Raw genomic sequence first — 15927 nt, forward strand, 5'->3', positions numbered from 1 at the left:
TAGGCACTATGGATAAGTCTGTAAAACATGCCTTAAAGACACTTAAAAAAATAAAGAAGAAAAGTAGTGGAGCACAAATTATGTGAGACTGGGGAAGAAACACTACATACTGGGGAAACTCTACAGAGTATACCCTAAAGGCACTAAAAAGCTTCAAACCCCATACCTGTTCCTCTCACAAAGACAATATTAGTCCTCGGTAGCACCAGTAGACATCAGTGATACTTGAAAATGTTACCTATGTCTTAAAAAAATTATGTACTAAAAGTAAAAGGTGGGTGGGGGTTTCATGTTGTACATCCTTGAAACAGAAAGGAGCAGCACAAACCCACCAGTGTGACTATTTTTTTATATAGTAGGAATAATGAAATGCTAATGTCTGGCATGATTGAATGATTACAACTGTCTGTGAGTTACAAGGGTCAGGGTACCTATAAGATGGGATAATAACAGCATCCAGTAAAATCAGGGACAGACAGTGGAAAAGAATGGGGGGTGTCCAACTGAAATGGGGGGGGGGTCTTCAATTCAAAGTTTGGGGGAAAATTAGATGACATTGGCTATTACTGGGACTCAATTTAAAATGTTAATAGAGGAACACGTCTAGCTCAGTTTAATTTCTACAAGTCTTTCGGGTCTCTAACACCACGATGGGAATGGACCCCATTCCTAAGTCGAAGCATGATTAAAGTTCATGAAATTAGTACTGTTTCAATCTTTGATGTTAGCCAAAAGTGCTCTTCACAGCACCTGCAATGTACCCAGAAGTGACCCCTTCTAAAGTTACATGTATTGGAAGCATATCTAAATACGATCATATATTATTTTTTGGAGACCCACCATCCCTACTATTATTGGAACTGTCTCGGTATCCTTCCCCCACAATTCTCTCATTTGTGCCTCTAAGTCCTGGTACTTTATGATGTTGTCTCTCTCTCTCTGTATGTAAGATACTGTAATCACTGGGTGTAGCAGTTTCATTGTTCAATGCTACATATGTCTTCTTTTCATAGACCACCATATCTGGTTGCTTCACATCTGTCTTTTGAACTGTTGGTAATGGGTGATCCCATGTGGTATAATCTTCAACATTCTCTATAATGCTTTGTGGATCATGTTTCCAATGCTTCTCAGCTACTTCAATTTTGTAATGTTTGTACAATCCCCCATGCAACATCCTTGCCACGTTATCATGGCTTTCAGTATACAGACCCTCTGCCGTTAGTGTATCATGCCCAGCAACAAGTTATGCAAGTGTTTCCAGTTATGTTTTATTAAACCTGCATGTGTCTTTTTTTTCCCACATGTTCAATGGACTTTGTAACCCAACATGTTCATAGTCTACTATCCTGGGTCTCCAATATTAACCTTTCATCTTTTGGTTTAAATTTGCCTCCCTTAACCATTCCAGCATCAGATCCTGATCAACATGAGGTTGTTCCAGGAGTTTTCTGTATTTGCAACTATATTTATGCATTTTCCACATCTTGCTTTCTCATCTGATCCTCTACCTTACACTCCTTCTTTTGTCTTTTGGCACATTCAGTTGCTGCCTGATATTTGTCTACTTCTGGTTTGACACTGATATGCTTCTACTAAACTAAGCAGGGAAGTCATCTTAGATTTGTTCTCTTCATGTTTTAAAACTTTCACTATGTTTGGATCTTGTGAGGTCAGCAGATATGAATGCAGTCCTATGTTTGCAGATGTATGTATGTAATCTATTTTGAGGAGGGCCATACCGCTTGGTATGCACTGATTTTTGTATATCTTTTGATAAGAGTGAAGCATTTTTCTTGTTTTCCCGTCCAACTGATCCAATATTTTTTGGGGCCGATCACCCCAAAGCTGCAAGTTAGAACAGGAACAGCAAACTGGTTTACAGTTTGGACTTTGCTCCTAGATGTCAGGTCAGGGCTGTTTTCAGTGTTGTCTTCTAAAATATTCCTTTCTGAGCTTTGTTTACATTTGTTCATGTTTTATTGTCAATCTTTCATCAATTCTCAAATATTTATATACTCCCTCTTGTTCAAGTTCCTTTATATCACATTCCTGTCCCAGCCAGATATTTTCTTGGTCCTGCAGCTTTCTTACTTTAAATGTTGCTTTTGCACATTTATCAAGACAAAATGACATTCTTATAGGCTCATAAGTTCATAGGTGTTTACTAAGCTAATGACCACAATGGCCTTTTTAAGCCTAGCCATGCATCCCCAATCTCTGACAAGTTCTGGTACCCTTGATAAGTGTAAACAGGGGCTTGGGAGATGAAAAATGTACAAGTTGGGGCCTGGGAGATGAACCATTTACAGGTTGCATGTGTCCATTAGAGACATAGGTGCCAAGCCAAGGATGAATTTCCTGTTCCCCATCCAGTTGTCCAAGTTACACTTGAATTGGGTTAGGGAGGAACTCTGCTTCATATGGATGGAGAGCCTGTTCCAGTGATGGGGCAGTCTCTGGAATACATACTTGTCTCTTCAGCAGGTCCTATTTATATCACAGTCAAGGTTTATGTTTTTAGAACGGATAATTATGGTGCTGTTTTTTTGGTGATATGTAGTAGATCTGTCAGAGTGGGGTCTGACAATGCCCTGTATGCCAGACATAGATCTCCCCTCAACAGCCTGTAAGAGACAGAATACAGAGATAGAAACTTGAGGTGGTCTGCATAAGACATTTTACTTATGCCCTGTAATCCATTTATTGGATATGTCAGGTTAGGTACATACCAAACGGGGCATTGTACTCAATGACAGGTCTGATGAATGCCGAATCCAGTGGAACAATGACTTCCTTGGACTTAGATGCTATACCTTTGTTTATAAGTTGTGCAACATAGAATGATTTCCTCACTAATGTAGACAAGTGATGGTCAAAGGCTAGATTACGGTCTATGTATGTTCCCAAGTTCCTGACGACTGGGTCATCTTTAAGTGGTGTGTTGTCAATATCATCTGAGAAACTTTTAACCACTTGCAATTCTGCTTTCAGCTCCTCATCTGATGAAGTATACAGTTTTAAATCATCCATAAAAGGAAGATGAGAAATCTTTACACTTTGCTGTGCTCTGCAAGCCAAATTGTAACCATGATCTAATCTGTTAAGTAGATGGCTTAATGGGTTAAAGCCAAGAGCAGCAGTGACAAAGAATCACCCTGGAATATCCCCATTTGAACTTTTATCCCTGGGAAAATAATGTGTCCTTTGTCATGGCATAGCTGCATAGTGGTTTGCCACTGTTTCATGGTCACTGTAATGTAATCGATCAGTGCAGGGTGTATCTTATACATCTGTAAATGCTCCTTTATCCATGAATGTGGGATTCTGTCAAATGCTTTTTTGTAATCTGTTTATGGCAGACTTAGACTCTTCCATTCTCCATTATGACTTTATTTAACAACAAATGATCCTTTGTTATCCTTTTGTTTTAATGCCATGATTGAGTTTTCGTCTAAATGACTATAAACTCTATCGGCATCAATTCCAGTGTATAGTTTATACATTGTCGAAACACAAGTTATTGGTCTATAGTTTTTAGTATAGATTGCAAGTTCACTCTTAAGGAGGAGTGTCATTTTTTTCCTGTTGTTAACCAGGCTGGTGTCTGTTCAGGGTGTGCATGTAAATAGTTCTTACTCAGGGCTAAGTCTTTGTGTAAACATGTTAATACTTTTAGCCAGAAGTTAGGTATGCATCTAGGCCTGGGGTTTTCCATGTAGGATCTTTTCTTAATTTTGTTTAAATTTCTCTGGCTGGTAATTCATCACATTTCATATCCCGTACAGTCAAACTTCTTACTATTTCTTTAACTTCTTCTATCTATTCAGTATCTTTGTTATCCTCCACAGAGTCTTCATATACATTTCTCTAAAATGTGTCCATTTCTTCTTTATTCGGAGGTATTTCTATTCCTTTTGCTTTGTTTCCCAATTCTCTATAAAGCTTTTTTGGGTCATCAGTGAATTGTTTATTCTGTACTTTTCCTTTATATGTATCTGCATGTCTTTAAGCTTTTCTGTGTGTACTGATATCTTTAGTTTATTATTTGCAATAGTGTACAATATATCCTGGTCTTTTCTGATACTGCACATTGCTTTTATCACATCTATCTTTCTAAGTATTTTTGTTGATCTGTTCGCTCTTCTATACTCGTCTAACAGTGACTTGTCTTAATTGCTTTATAGTTTTCTCTATTCGATATTTCCATGATGGCATTTGATTTCTTTTCTTCCTTTCCCCCATTGTCCTGTGTTTTTGTGGTAACACCTTATCTGCTACTAATTTAGCTGCATGGGAATATACCCTATTTACTTGTGTCATATCACATAAACTTCTGTTAACAGTCTTGAATACTGTGTTCATTTGTTTTATCAGACTTCTAACATTTTGTGTCTTATTGACCTCCTGTAATCTACTTCTTTCATCGATCTTAATATATCTAGCCATCTCTATTAAACCAAGCAATTCTTCCATTAGATCATTCTCTTCTAAACTGAGGGTGCATTCTTTGTTTCCTGTGGGCATTCTACAGAAAGTTCCAGAACATCTTTCTGTGACTTACTCTCTTCAGCTGCATCTGTGTCATCCATTGCTCTTTCATAATGGAACTCACTGGCTTTTCACTCTACAACACTGATTGTGTCAGAGTTGCCACTGTTTCATGCTCCTTCCCTTGTTGTGTAACTCCAACTGAACTTTTTTACTGGGTTTGTACTGAAGGCTCCAGAGTTTCTTTATGTGGCAAGGGATCAGATGCTTCCCATTCCATCTGTTTCTCCTTAATTTGAGGACTCATTGTTCCATCATTCTGTGATATTACCAATGTTGGAAGTTCTTCACTAAATCCTTCACTTTGCAGGTATTTCACAACTTCAGCTTTTATTTGTTTAACTTCTATTTTACTAATCTGCTCTACATTGCCCTTTTGTGTTCTTATTTTCTTGTTTTGTGAAATTTTCCATATCTGGGTGCTTTTCCCTGTTTTTCTTCAAATATCTTTGGACCTGCTTCTTTTACATGTATTAGTTTGTTTTTCTCCTTTGCATAAATATTGCATCATATCAGATGTCTGTTTCTTTCCCATATCCATGTTTCTTTTATATACCTTTTAAAAATCTCTAGGGTTTGTACTTTATATGTTTACACTTTCTCAGTCACTTCTTTTTCCAAACAACCCAACTTTTCTTGGTCTATATAATGCTTTTCATAGATCTGTTGTATTAATGAACACAACTTAGCATTTGAAGCTTTTGACAGTTTTTCTTGTGCAAGTATTTTTCTTTCCTCTAATTTCTTTCTGTAATTTCTCTCTTAATCTTTTTGAATATCTCCTATTTGGAAATTTGGGCTTCTTGCATAATAGCAACTATACATAATGCCTTTCTTATCATCAATACTCCACTCTAACATCTTTATGGCTCTTTTTTTGGCCTGCCAGTTTTTGTGTTTTTTGTGGACTAATACTTCCTTTTACAACATGGGTTCATCCTCCCTCTGAGCATGGTCTGGCCCCATTCTATGAATGTTTCCATGTCTTGAGGATTCTACACTGTTATTTTTCCAGTCCTGGCACCAGTGCGCCTACCAGAATGTGACACTTTTTTATCCTGGGACTTATGCACCCAGCTGTCTTTTTAACCTACTTCTGTCAATAATATATGCTATATAAAATACAGTCTATATATCAGTGTCGTCTTGGTGAGATTTTGTAAAAACAGGGTCCACCTTGTGAAGGTACTCACCAAGACTTAAAGATGAATTCATTTCCAGCAATACCACTTTCCTTTGCTTGCTGATTTTATCATCTCGCCATTCGGACCCCTAACATCAATCCATTTGGACTCTTCTAGCATCACGATGCATTCAATGAACAACTAAGACCTATGAAATGCTAATGTCTGGAATTACTGACTAACTGTACGGAACCATAATTTATGAGGGCAGGAAAAAAAAGAAAGGACATTGGGAATCAGTATTTATGTGTATGTGTGTTGTGCATGTGTACTTCAATTTGCGTATGTGTGTGGGAGAGTGAATGAGGGGTAGTGCCTGTGTCAACATAGTGCATGGGCCAACAGTGTTAGCTACAACAGGAAGCACTAAAGGTAGGTAAGGGTGATTCAGAGACATGTAAATTAGCAGGTAATAAGGTCTTTCCTCATTGTGGCTAACATTCCTCTGAATGACAAATTTCCACACTGTAGAAACAGATGCTTTTTGCTGTAGCTCTTACCATTAGCTCCGGCGTTCTTTCTGAATTCCTGAGAAGATTTTCACAATGGAAAGTAAAACAAAAACAAAAAAACAACAACAACAACAAAAAAAAACATTGCAGATTCAGATGAGGATCAGGATTTTCATTATGTAAAAACAATGGCAAGTGAAGTTTAAATGCATTTTAATATTTTGAAGTTACTTGATAACAGCCTGATAAAGCTTTGCATGTTTGCTTGTAATGTTTTGAAAAATTAGTACAGGAACATTATTGAATGTGCAGAATTTTTGTCACTACTACGATTAATCACTGTGATTACTTAATACTTGAATATGTTTCATTGTGCTCTCTCTCTCATCTGTATCACCTATTAATTGAAGAATATGAATATTATAAAACACTTAGAGAACTCTGCAATGCTACTTCAGTGTTTCAACTACATCAGGAATCATCCAAGCAAAGAGAAGAATATTTTCTTGATTTGATGGAGATAAACTTTGAGCAGCTAGCTTGTGCATTAGCATATCCTAGCATTACATAAAATATTGCCCTTAACTCCAGAAACTACTCTGGTAGACCCCTGTTAAAACCCAATCCCTACTCCTACATAGCCAGCCCTATTACAAGACCAGACAACATGGATATGCAACTTTCAAATGTCTTTGTGGTCAGCTTGGTAGATTTGGGCATCGCAAGTCAATGTAGCAATTGTTCTCAGACAACTAGTTAATCATTAAAAGAATAACAGATGTATGCATACAAACAAAGTTGTCAGGAACAGCCACACTGCATGTCTCACACATACCATTAACCACACACACACACACACACACACACACACACACACACACACACACACACACACACATACACACACGCACACACACACACACACACACACACACACACACACACACACACACACACACACACAGATTGTCTTATGCAGAGATGCTTAAAAGGAACCTTCCCAAATCGCACAGATCTCCAAAGCCACCTAATGGCAACACTGCTCCTCTGCGGTCACTAAAGCAGACTAAAAAAGGCAACAACAAACATCTCACAAAAGACTACACCCAATGGTCCCCCCCCCAAGTACAAAGCCCATTGAGCAACCAAGCAGTTTACCCAATACTCTTGTCATTGGGAACTCCGCTGTTTGACACACAGATGCCCCACTCACCAGGTTAGACAAGGAAAAGATAACAGTTAGTTGCCTATCTGGAGCCAAGAATTATGATATAATATATGCACTCAAGTTACTGCACCCCACTTACCCATATGATTCTATTATAGTCCATATGGGTGAAAATGACCTGAGACATACCTCACTGGACTATATGTACAGAGACATAATAGATCTCTCAGAATATGAGTCACAGATAGGTATGAGCCTTGCACTGAGCAGCATTCTACCATCACCAAGGATGATGCCACAGTATGAAAATAAAATGGCTGATTTTAATAATTAGCTTAGTTTCTGGTGTCACTCCAGAAGGATCCAATATCTGTCAATATGGAAGAACATGGTCAAAAGACCACATTGCTTTGCCAAAGATGGGTTGCACCTGTCCCTCCCTAGGCTTTTAGATATTGGCTAAAACTTTATCCACTTCTTAGAGCCTTTTTTACGCATGCCAAAAAGACAAAACTGCCAACATAGTGAAAAAGTCTACAAGCAACCTTAAGCTGTTACTGCTCAATGCATGGAACCTAAGCAAAAAACTCCACACCCTTTAAGCCCTCCTCATTCTGGAGAATGTAGACAACTGTGCCATGACTGAGACTTGGTTTAAAGCCATAGAAAGAACTTTGGAAGTGCAAAGCTACAGTGCCTTCCACACATTTAGACCAACAACAGCACAGACTGGGGTCAAAGATGGAGATGCCTCGATTTACATTAGCAACAAAAATATCTCCATGTTGGTTAAATAGGATGATATCATATAGCTCACCCACATGCAAGTCACCATCAGTAAAGTCCCTCACGATATCATGGCTATGTTAAATAGGATGATATCATATAGCTCACCCACATGCAAGTCACCATCGTTAAAGTCCCTCGCGATATCATGGCTAGGTTAAATAGGATGATATCATATAGCTCACCCACATGCAAGTCACCATCGGTAAAGTCCCTCATGATATCATTGCTAGCTACGGGTCACCATCTAAGCCCCTAGAGTCTCATGACTCTTACTTAATCCTACTAAAGGTGCTCACCATCCAACTAAACATCCTATTCATGGGTGACTTTAACTACTCCTCTATAAATTGGGAAACATACACTGCCTCAAACTCACAGGCACAATGCTTTCTGGACTTTATTAAAGCAAACACCCTAGAACAGATAGTGCATGCTCCAACCAGAAGATCAAACATACTGGATCACTAGTAGTTAAACAATCTGTCTAGACAGTATTGCCACAAGACTGCAGACCACAGACCAGAACAAAGTCACTTAGAATACAGGCACAATAAGCCTTCACCAGGAATTACCAGCTGAGAAGGGTGAAGGCTACCCTGTTCTCTCACAGGAGTGTAGACCACAAAGCTTCCTAATGTAAAATAACTGGTTTGGAGCCCAAGTGCTTAAACCAGAACTAAGAAACGTTTAGAAAAACAGACACAATAAGTCTTCAAACAGCAATTCCCAGATTAGAAGAGTGCAGGCTATCATTTCCTGCCACAATAGTATAGACCACAAGCCTTCCTAATCTAAAATGACTGGTTTGGAGCCCAAGTGCTTACATCAGAACAAAGACACTTAGAATAACAGTCACAATAAGCCTTCACCAGCAATTCCCAGCTCAAAAGGTCAGAGGCTACCCTCTCCTCCCACAAGAGTGTAGACCACAAACCTTCCAAATGTAAAATAACTGGCCTGAATCCTAAGAGCTTAAACCAGAACTAAGACACAATAAGCTTTCAACCAGCAGTTCCCAACTTAGAATGATGCAAGCTACCTCTCCTGTCACAAGAGTGTAGACCACAAACCTTCCCTATGTAAAGGAAATAGTTTGAAGTGCTTAAATCAAAGCTAATATGTTTTGAATAACAGTTAAAATGTAATCAGGCTACTAACAAGCAATAATAAATGCAACAGATTAAATGCAACTAAACACTTTAAGAATGTGCAACAAAAAGCAAAACAAAGTAATAAAGTAGGAAGAAACACAGATACAGTAAAATCAGCTGAATAAAGTGCATTTTAAGTAAGTAGGAAGGGAGGAAACAGAAGATAGTTCAAATTTAAGAGACTAAGGGGATGGGCCTTCCCAGCTGATCTCTCAGTACTCAATAGAATGAGCTGATGAGATGGGACTGGTTGGAGTGACCAAAATCAGATTTATAGCAGGGGTGGGAATCTCAAAAGCCACCAGGTTTAATAGTACAACAGCAGGAGGGCAGATGGGGAAAAATCAAATACAGACAGAGATCAGCAATAGTCAGGCAGAGAACAGCAAGTCAAACAAGCATTACAGCTAAAGATGCCTCCAAATATTTTAAGTTAAATGAGGAATGCTACTTCTCAACTCCTCCCACTAATTAGCTGGATGTTACTCGCTGACTACAAAGGAATTATTTTCTAATTTTTCTAACTAAACCTAGTGAAAACCTCTTAAAACTCCAAAAGAAAAAAACTTAAAACAAAACAAAATACAATATAAAAGATAAAAAAAGTACAGTTGTGTACACTTACCATAAATGTAGATGTTCGAGTGTATTCACTGTTGCAGTCATTACATTTGGGGTAATCCTGCTGGCAGGCTGCCCTCAGTCGGCCTGAATTCCAAAGTCCTGGGTCCTGCGTCGGCTGCTGTCGCCCCTTCCCTCACATCAGGACATCAGGGGTATAAAAGATGCGGCCAACACCATTTTCTTTTTGCCCCAGATGTCAGGTGCCCCCAAAAGGGTAGCCAAAATTTATATACATATAAATACATGCACCAATATAAACTTTACCTTCATCTACAAGCAAATACACGACATAGGTTGTATAAATCAGAGAAGGAAAGATAGGTTCCATCAGAAGAAAGGGGGATGGTGGGTGGGTAACCTGGACTGCAACAGTGAATACATTCGAACATCTACATTTATGGTAAGTGTACACAACTGTACTATTTTCTTCATGTTTCACTGTTGCAGTCATTACATTTGGGTAGAGTCCCAAAGCTATGGATGGAAGGCTGGAGCTAAACGGCATTAGGAGCGGCTATGAGGCCCTGCAGAACTGCAGTGGCAAAGCCTGCCCTGGATTTAGAGTAGAGTGGCAGATGATAGTGCTTTGTAAAGGTGTGCACTGAACTCCAAGTAGCAGTCTCTAAAATGTCCTCTATTGGTACTCCCCTGAGAAAGGCTGCTGAAGTGGCTGCAGCTCTGGTTGAATGTGGGCTAATGCCCTTAGGCACTGGCTTGCCATGGTGTAAGTAGCAGAAATGAATGCAGTGGCCTATCCACTTTGAAATAGTCTGCTTTGAGATAGCCTTTCCTTGTGATCCTGCAGCATATGCCACTAGTAATTGTTCTGTCTTTCTGAAAACTTTGGTTCTGTTCAAGTAGAATCTAAGCTGTCTGTGTACGTCCAAAGAATGCAGAATTCTCTCCCCCTTGTTCTGTGGATTTGGATAAAAAGTTGGCAGGTGAATAGTTTGGTTAAGAGCCACAATGGACACCACCTTAGGCATAAATGTTGGGTTTGTCCTCAGAGAGACCCTGTCTGGATAAAAAATGATAAAAAGGTTCCACAGCCATGAGTGTCTGAAGCTCTGAAACTCATCTTGCAGAAGTTATTGCTAGGAGCAGAGCTGTTTTCCAAGATAAAAACTTTATATCAGCAGTAGCAGCTGGCTCAATAGAAGGCAGGGTGAGTTTTTCCAAGACATAGATGAGGTCCCATGCAAGCATTGGTGATTTCCTTAGAGGCCTTAAATTTACTGTTTTAATAAGGGATGAGAAAAGATTGGTGGCTCTGTATTGTAATGAGCCGAAATGGCACAGGCATGAATTTTAATAGATGAAAAGGATAGACCTTTGTCTGAGGAATATTTGGCACAGCTGTATCAGTTCCTTGTGCCTGGTTCCAGGCACAGAATCTCTTCCATTTTCCAGCATAAGATTTTCTAGTACTAGGCCTTCTGGCCTCCAAAATGACATCCATCACAGCTTTACTGAGAGGTGTGTTTTGTATGACTACATTATCTGCCATGCTGCCAGGTTTAAAGTCCTATTTGGCTGTGCAGGATCGGATTGTTTTGCTGGGACAGTAGATGAGGTATTTGAGGTAAGGTTCAAGCTGGGCATTGAGACAAGTTCTTTAGAACTGGAAACCAGTAGTGGCGGGGCCAGTCTGGAGCAATCATTATCATTTTTGGCTTCTCCTGTCTGACTTTTAGGAGTACCTTGTGGAGGAGAGGCAGTGGGGGAAAAGCATATACTGATAGGTTTTTCCAGCTGAAAGATAGGGCATCCACTTTCCATGCTTGTCTGTGATAAGTCCTTGTGCAGAATCTTTTTAGTTGGTAGTTGTGAGGGGAAGCAAATAGATCTATGTCCGGGCATCCCCATTTCATTGTTATCATGCTGAAGACTTGGTGATCCAGCTGCCACTCGTGGGGATCCATGAGGTTTCTGCTTAGTTCGTCTGCCAGAGTATTTTTTCTTCCTGTCAGGAATTGTGCCTGCAGATGTACTTGGTAAGTTAATGCTGTGTCCCACAAAGTCATGGCTAGTCGCAAAGGGGACAAAAATGTGTGCCCCCCTGCTTGTTTATATACCACATGACCGTGGTGTTGTCCGTCTTTATCAGTAGTTGTCCTGGATGAAGTAGGTCCTTGAAGGCTGTCAGGGCATTCTGAACAGCTAGCATCTCTTTTTGATTGATATGTAGATGCATTTGGATTGAGGGCCATGTGCCCTGAATGCATCTTCCTGCCATGTGGGCCCCCCAGGCATAATCTGATGCATCCGTTGTTAGTGTCTGCCTGGCTGGGGGTAATGTGAATGGCTGTCCCTTGTTTTGGTGACAAGCCTTTGCCCAACATCGAAACTCCTGTTGTAGGCAGGGAATGAGAGGAATCATTGTTTCCAGGCTGTGGCAATGTTAAGTCCAAACACTTTTTATGTACCATTGAAATTTCCTCATATGCAGTCTTGCATATGGAAATAGTAGGATGCAGGAAGCCACGAAGCCCAAAGCCTGCAGAATGTTTCTTTCAGATAACTGGGCCTTTGTTGCCAACATTTTGAAATAGGTAGTCAGTTGCCTTTGTTTGGCTGGTGTGAGATAAGCCATCTGGGCAGTTGTATTTAAGCTTGCACCCAGGAATATTTTCTCTTGAGAGGGTACTAGTTTTGATTTATTTTCGTTGACCGTGTACCCTAGGCATGTTAGAAGTCTTTACACAAATGCCAGATGCTGTAGAAGAATGTCCCTGTTCCCTGCTTGAATTAGACAGTCGTCCAAGTAAGGATATAATTGTAGTCCTCTTTGTCTGCAGAATGCAATTACTGGTGTCAGGCACTTTGTAAAGACCCTGGGCGCAGTAGATAAGCCAAAGGGCAGTGCAGAGAATTTGTAATGCATTGAGCCAGCCTTGAATCTGAGGTATTGTCTGCATAATTGTCTGATTGGGACATGCAGGTATGCCTCTTTTAGGTCTAGAGTTACCAGCCAAGCGGTCTTGCCCAGCATGGGCAGAAGCTGCTGCAAAGTCATCATCTTGAATTTTGGTATATCCAGGAATGTGTTCAGAATAGATAGGTCCAGTATTGGTCTCCAGGTCTTGTCCTTTCTAGGTACCAAGAACAGTCTTGAGTAAAATCCTTGTCCCTGCTCTTGCTCTGGTTTGTTGAATGGCCCCCATGTCCATGAGGGATGAGACTTGTTTTTGTGCCTCTGCCCATTGATTTTTTGGCAGATCTGGCCAGCTGTTTGCCTTTGGCAGGGTATGGAAATGGAACTTGTACCCTTGTGACATGATATTTAGAGCCCACTTGTCCTGGGTTATAATGTGCCAGTTTTGAGAAAAAAGTGCTAATTTTCCCCTAAGGGTACTGCCAGGAGATGTGCTTGGTGCAGGCAGGGGGAAGTCATTGGGACTGTTTCCTGTATGGTTGTGATTTGTCTTCTCCAACTTTGGAGGTAGAAGCACCCCATTGCTTTGACCTGTAGGAACCTTGCACCTGGGATCTGCTTCTAGGGCATCTGGATCTGCCCCTTTGAAGTCTGTCTGACACAGGAAAGGGCCAGTTCTTTATAGGCCAGTGTCTACTAAACCTAGGTGGCTGTACTTGTAAAAAATATTTGACAGTTTGCATAGATTTAGCTTTGTCCCCTATTTTCTTTAAACCCCTCCTCTGCCTTAACACCAAACAAAGTATCATGCTGTAAAGGTGCATCTAATAATTTAACTTTAACATGATCAGGCAGATTTTGTTCCTTTAACCAAGCATGCCTCCTAATTACAGAACCCATAACTGCGGCCCTGCAGGAGGCCTCCAAAGAATCAAAACCACATTGCAAAGTATGCTTTCCAACTTGTTCAGCTGCATGCAATAAATCCTGCAATTCCTTGTTTTCTGCACATTCAGAGTTTAATAACATTTTCTGTTTAAGCAAAGCCATGACATGTTGCTGATATTTAAGCAGATGAAACTGACAGTTTAAAGCCCTTATAGCCAAGGTAGCAGATGTGTAAACCTTTTTTCCCCATCTATCCAGTGCCCTAGAATCTCTGTCAGAGGGAGTAGGGTTTTTTGCAGCGGAAGCCTTAACTCCTTTGGGACCCTGTGAAATAGTTTCTGGGTCTGCAGCAGGGTTTTTAAAAAGGAATTTTTGAGAGTCAGGAACCCTGTAATATCTGTCAGGCTTAACAGGAGCTGGAGGTAGGGAGTCAGGGGTGAGACTAGACTCCGAAAACACATCATCTACAATATCTAACACAGGTGGAATGGCTAGTGGCCTGCGTTGAGGAAGTAAAAGGGAATCCCTGAACCTCTTTTTAGATTCTGAAAAATCTTGGCTCTCCCAGTGGAAATGCTCCCTCACAGTATGCAAGGTTTCCCCAAAAGAATAGTCCTCTGGAGGAGAAGCTGAAGGTATGGATTCTTCAGCATCAGAATCCTCATAGAGGGGAAGAGAATATTCCTGATCAGAAGAGGAATCAGAAGAAATAGAAACCTGATCTGAAGATTCATAGTCAGTCTCTTGCCTAGGCCTCTTATCAGGAGGGGGATGGGAACACCTGATCAAGGTAATTAAGTCTTCGGCCATTTTGAGCATCTGTTTTTTGGGCATAGAGGCCTGTCCACGTGGCTCTTGAGTTTGAAACTTTGCTTTAGAAGGTGCTTTAGTCTTTGCCTTTGAAGATGAGGTTGGTTTAATGTAAAGATGTTTAGGTCTGAATACACCCTCAGAAGCCAGTGCCTGCTCAGTGGCTCCGGACCCATCTGAAGGAATAGTATCCGAGGCTCCAATACCTTGAGTCTCCAGCGGCATGGCTGACTCCACGTGGGAGTCGGTAGCGACCTGTGACTCTAAAGTAGCAGGCGTCAGGGGCTGTGAAAGCATCTCACTGAGAACCGGCGAACCAGCGACTAGCTTAGGAGAAGCTTCGTCGTCGGTTTTGGGCCTCGGTTGTCTATCTCTCTCCTTTTCTTTGCGTTTTTTGTGAACTCCGGTAGTCGGATGGCTTTCCGATGACATTTCTGGATAATTAAACCAGCATCCAAAATAATTTAAAGCAAAATCATATCGACGCTTAATAGTGCATTGGTTAAATCTAGCACAAAACCGACAACCAGCAACGTTGTGATCAGGGCCTAGGCAAGGAATACAGTAAGAATGAAAGTCCTTATGAGGTATTTGCTTTCCACAAGAAATACAATTATTAAACTTTTCTGACATCGATTTGGAGCAAGAAAAAAGTTTCCCCAACGGGGTACTTAGCTTTATTGAAGACTTCGGATCTGAAACTCGAACACGAAAATCTCAGGAGTCGGCCGACCGGCACTTGCGAACTGCTTCTGCTTTGGGCACCGCGCGGCAAGAAAGACTGAAGAAAATGGCGTCGGACGCATCTTTTATACCCCTGACGACCTGACGTCAGGGAAGAGGTGACAGCAGCCAATGCAGGATCCAGGACTTTGGAATTCAGGCCGACTGAGGGCAACCTGCCAGCAGGATTACCCCAAATGTAATGACTACCACAGTGAAACATGAAGAACATCAAAATAGAAGTAACCAAACTTAAATGAAAAACTTCAAAATCAAATGCAGAAAGAGACCAGCAATTGTCAGGCAGAGAACAGCAAGTTAAACAAGCACTATTCAAACAAAACCTTGACAACTGGATGGGAAATTGTAAATGTATCCATGGTATGGCTCCATGTCCCTTCTGGACAGAGGCCATCAGTAAGAAGACCATTATTCTAACTAACACTCTCATTTACAAATCCTTAGCTACCTGCCTACTAATACGCCCCCCATGATACTTGGGATCCACATGTTTTGGGGTGGACGGCTAGGCTTGTAAGGGCTCTAGTGGTTGCTAGCCTAGTAATGACCTATGAACCTTTGAGAATCTGACCGGTAAAGTGAGTCTTGTTCATTATGATAATCTGAGGAAGTATCCTTAAAGTATCCCTAGTCACAGTCCTTCTTCGAGGGACACCCAGAGGGCAAGGCCCTAAGTACAATAAAAATCTAA

At 40.7% G+C, this 15927-nt stretch overlaps 1 protein-coding gene across 4 annotated transcripts in view; it reads right to left on the bottom strand.

Moving 5' to 3' along the window:
* The window catches only part of CTTNBP2 (cortactin binding protein 2), a 1390380-nt gene that overhangs the window by 23150 nt on the left and 1351303 nt on the right, over window positions 1-15927 (bottom strand). The window contains exon 22 of one of the 4 annotated variants that reach the window (XR_006367010.1): window positions 6236-6263. The exons of 2 other annotated variants lie outside the window; for them this stretch is intronic. The gene's annotated coding sequence lies outside the window, so the exon portion shown is untranslated. Of the gene's footprint in view, window positions 1-6235; window positions 6264-15927 lie in introns of those variants that run through there. One more of the 4 variants, XM_044088724.1, reaches the window with a different exon arrangement.

This window comes from Protopterus annectens, chromosome 11.part0 (genome assembly GCF_019279795.1).
Source record: "Protopterus annectens isolate FY-2018-M chromosome 11.part0, PAN1.0, whole genome shotgun sequence".
Taxonomy (NCBI): Eukaryota; Metazoa; Chordata; order Ceratodontiformes; family Protopteridae; genus Protopterus; species Protopterus annectens.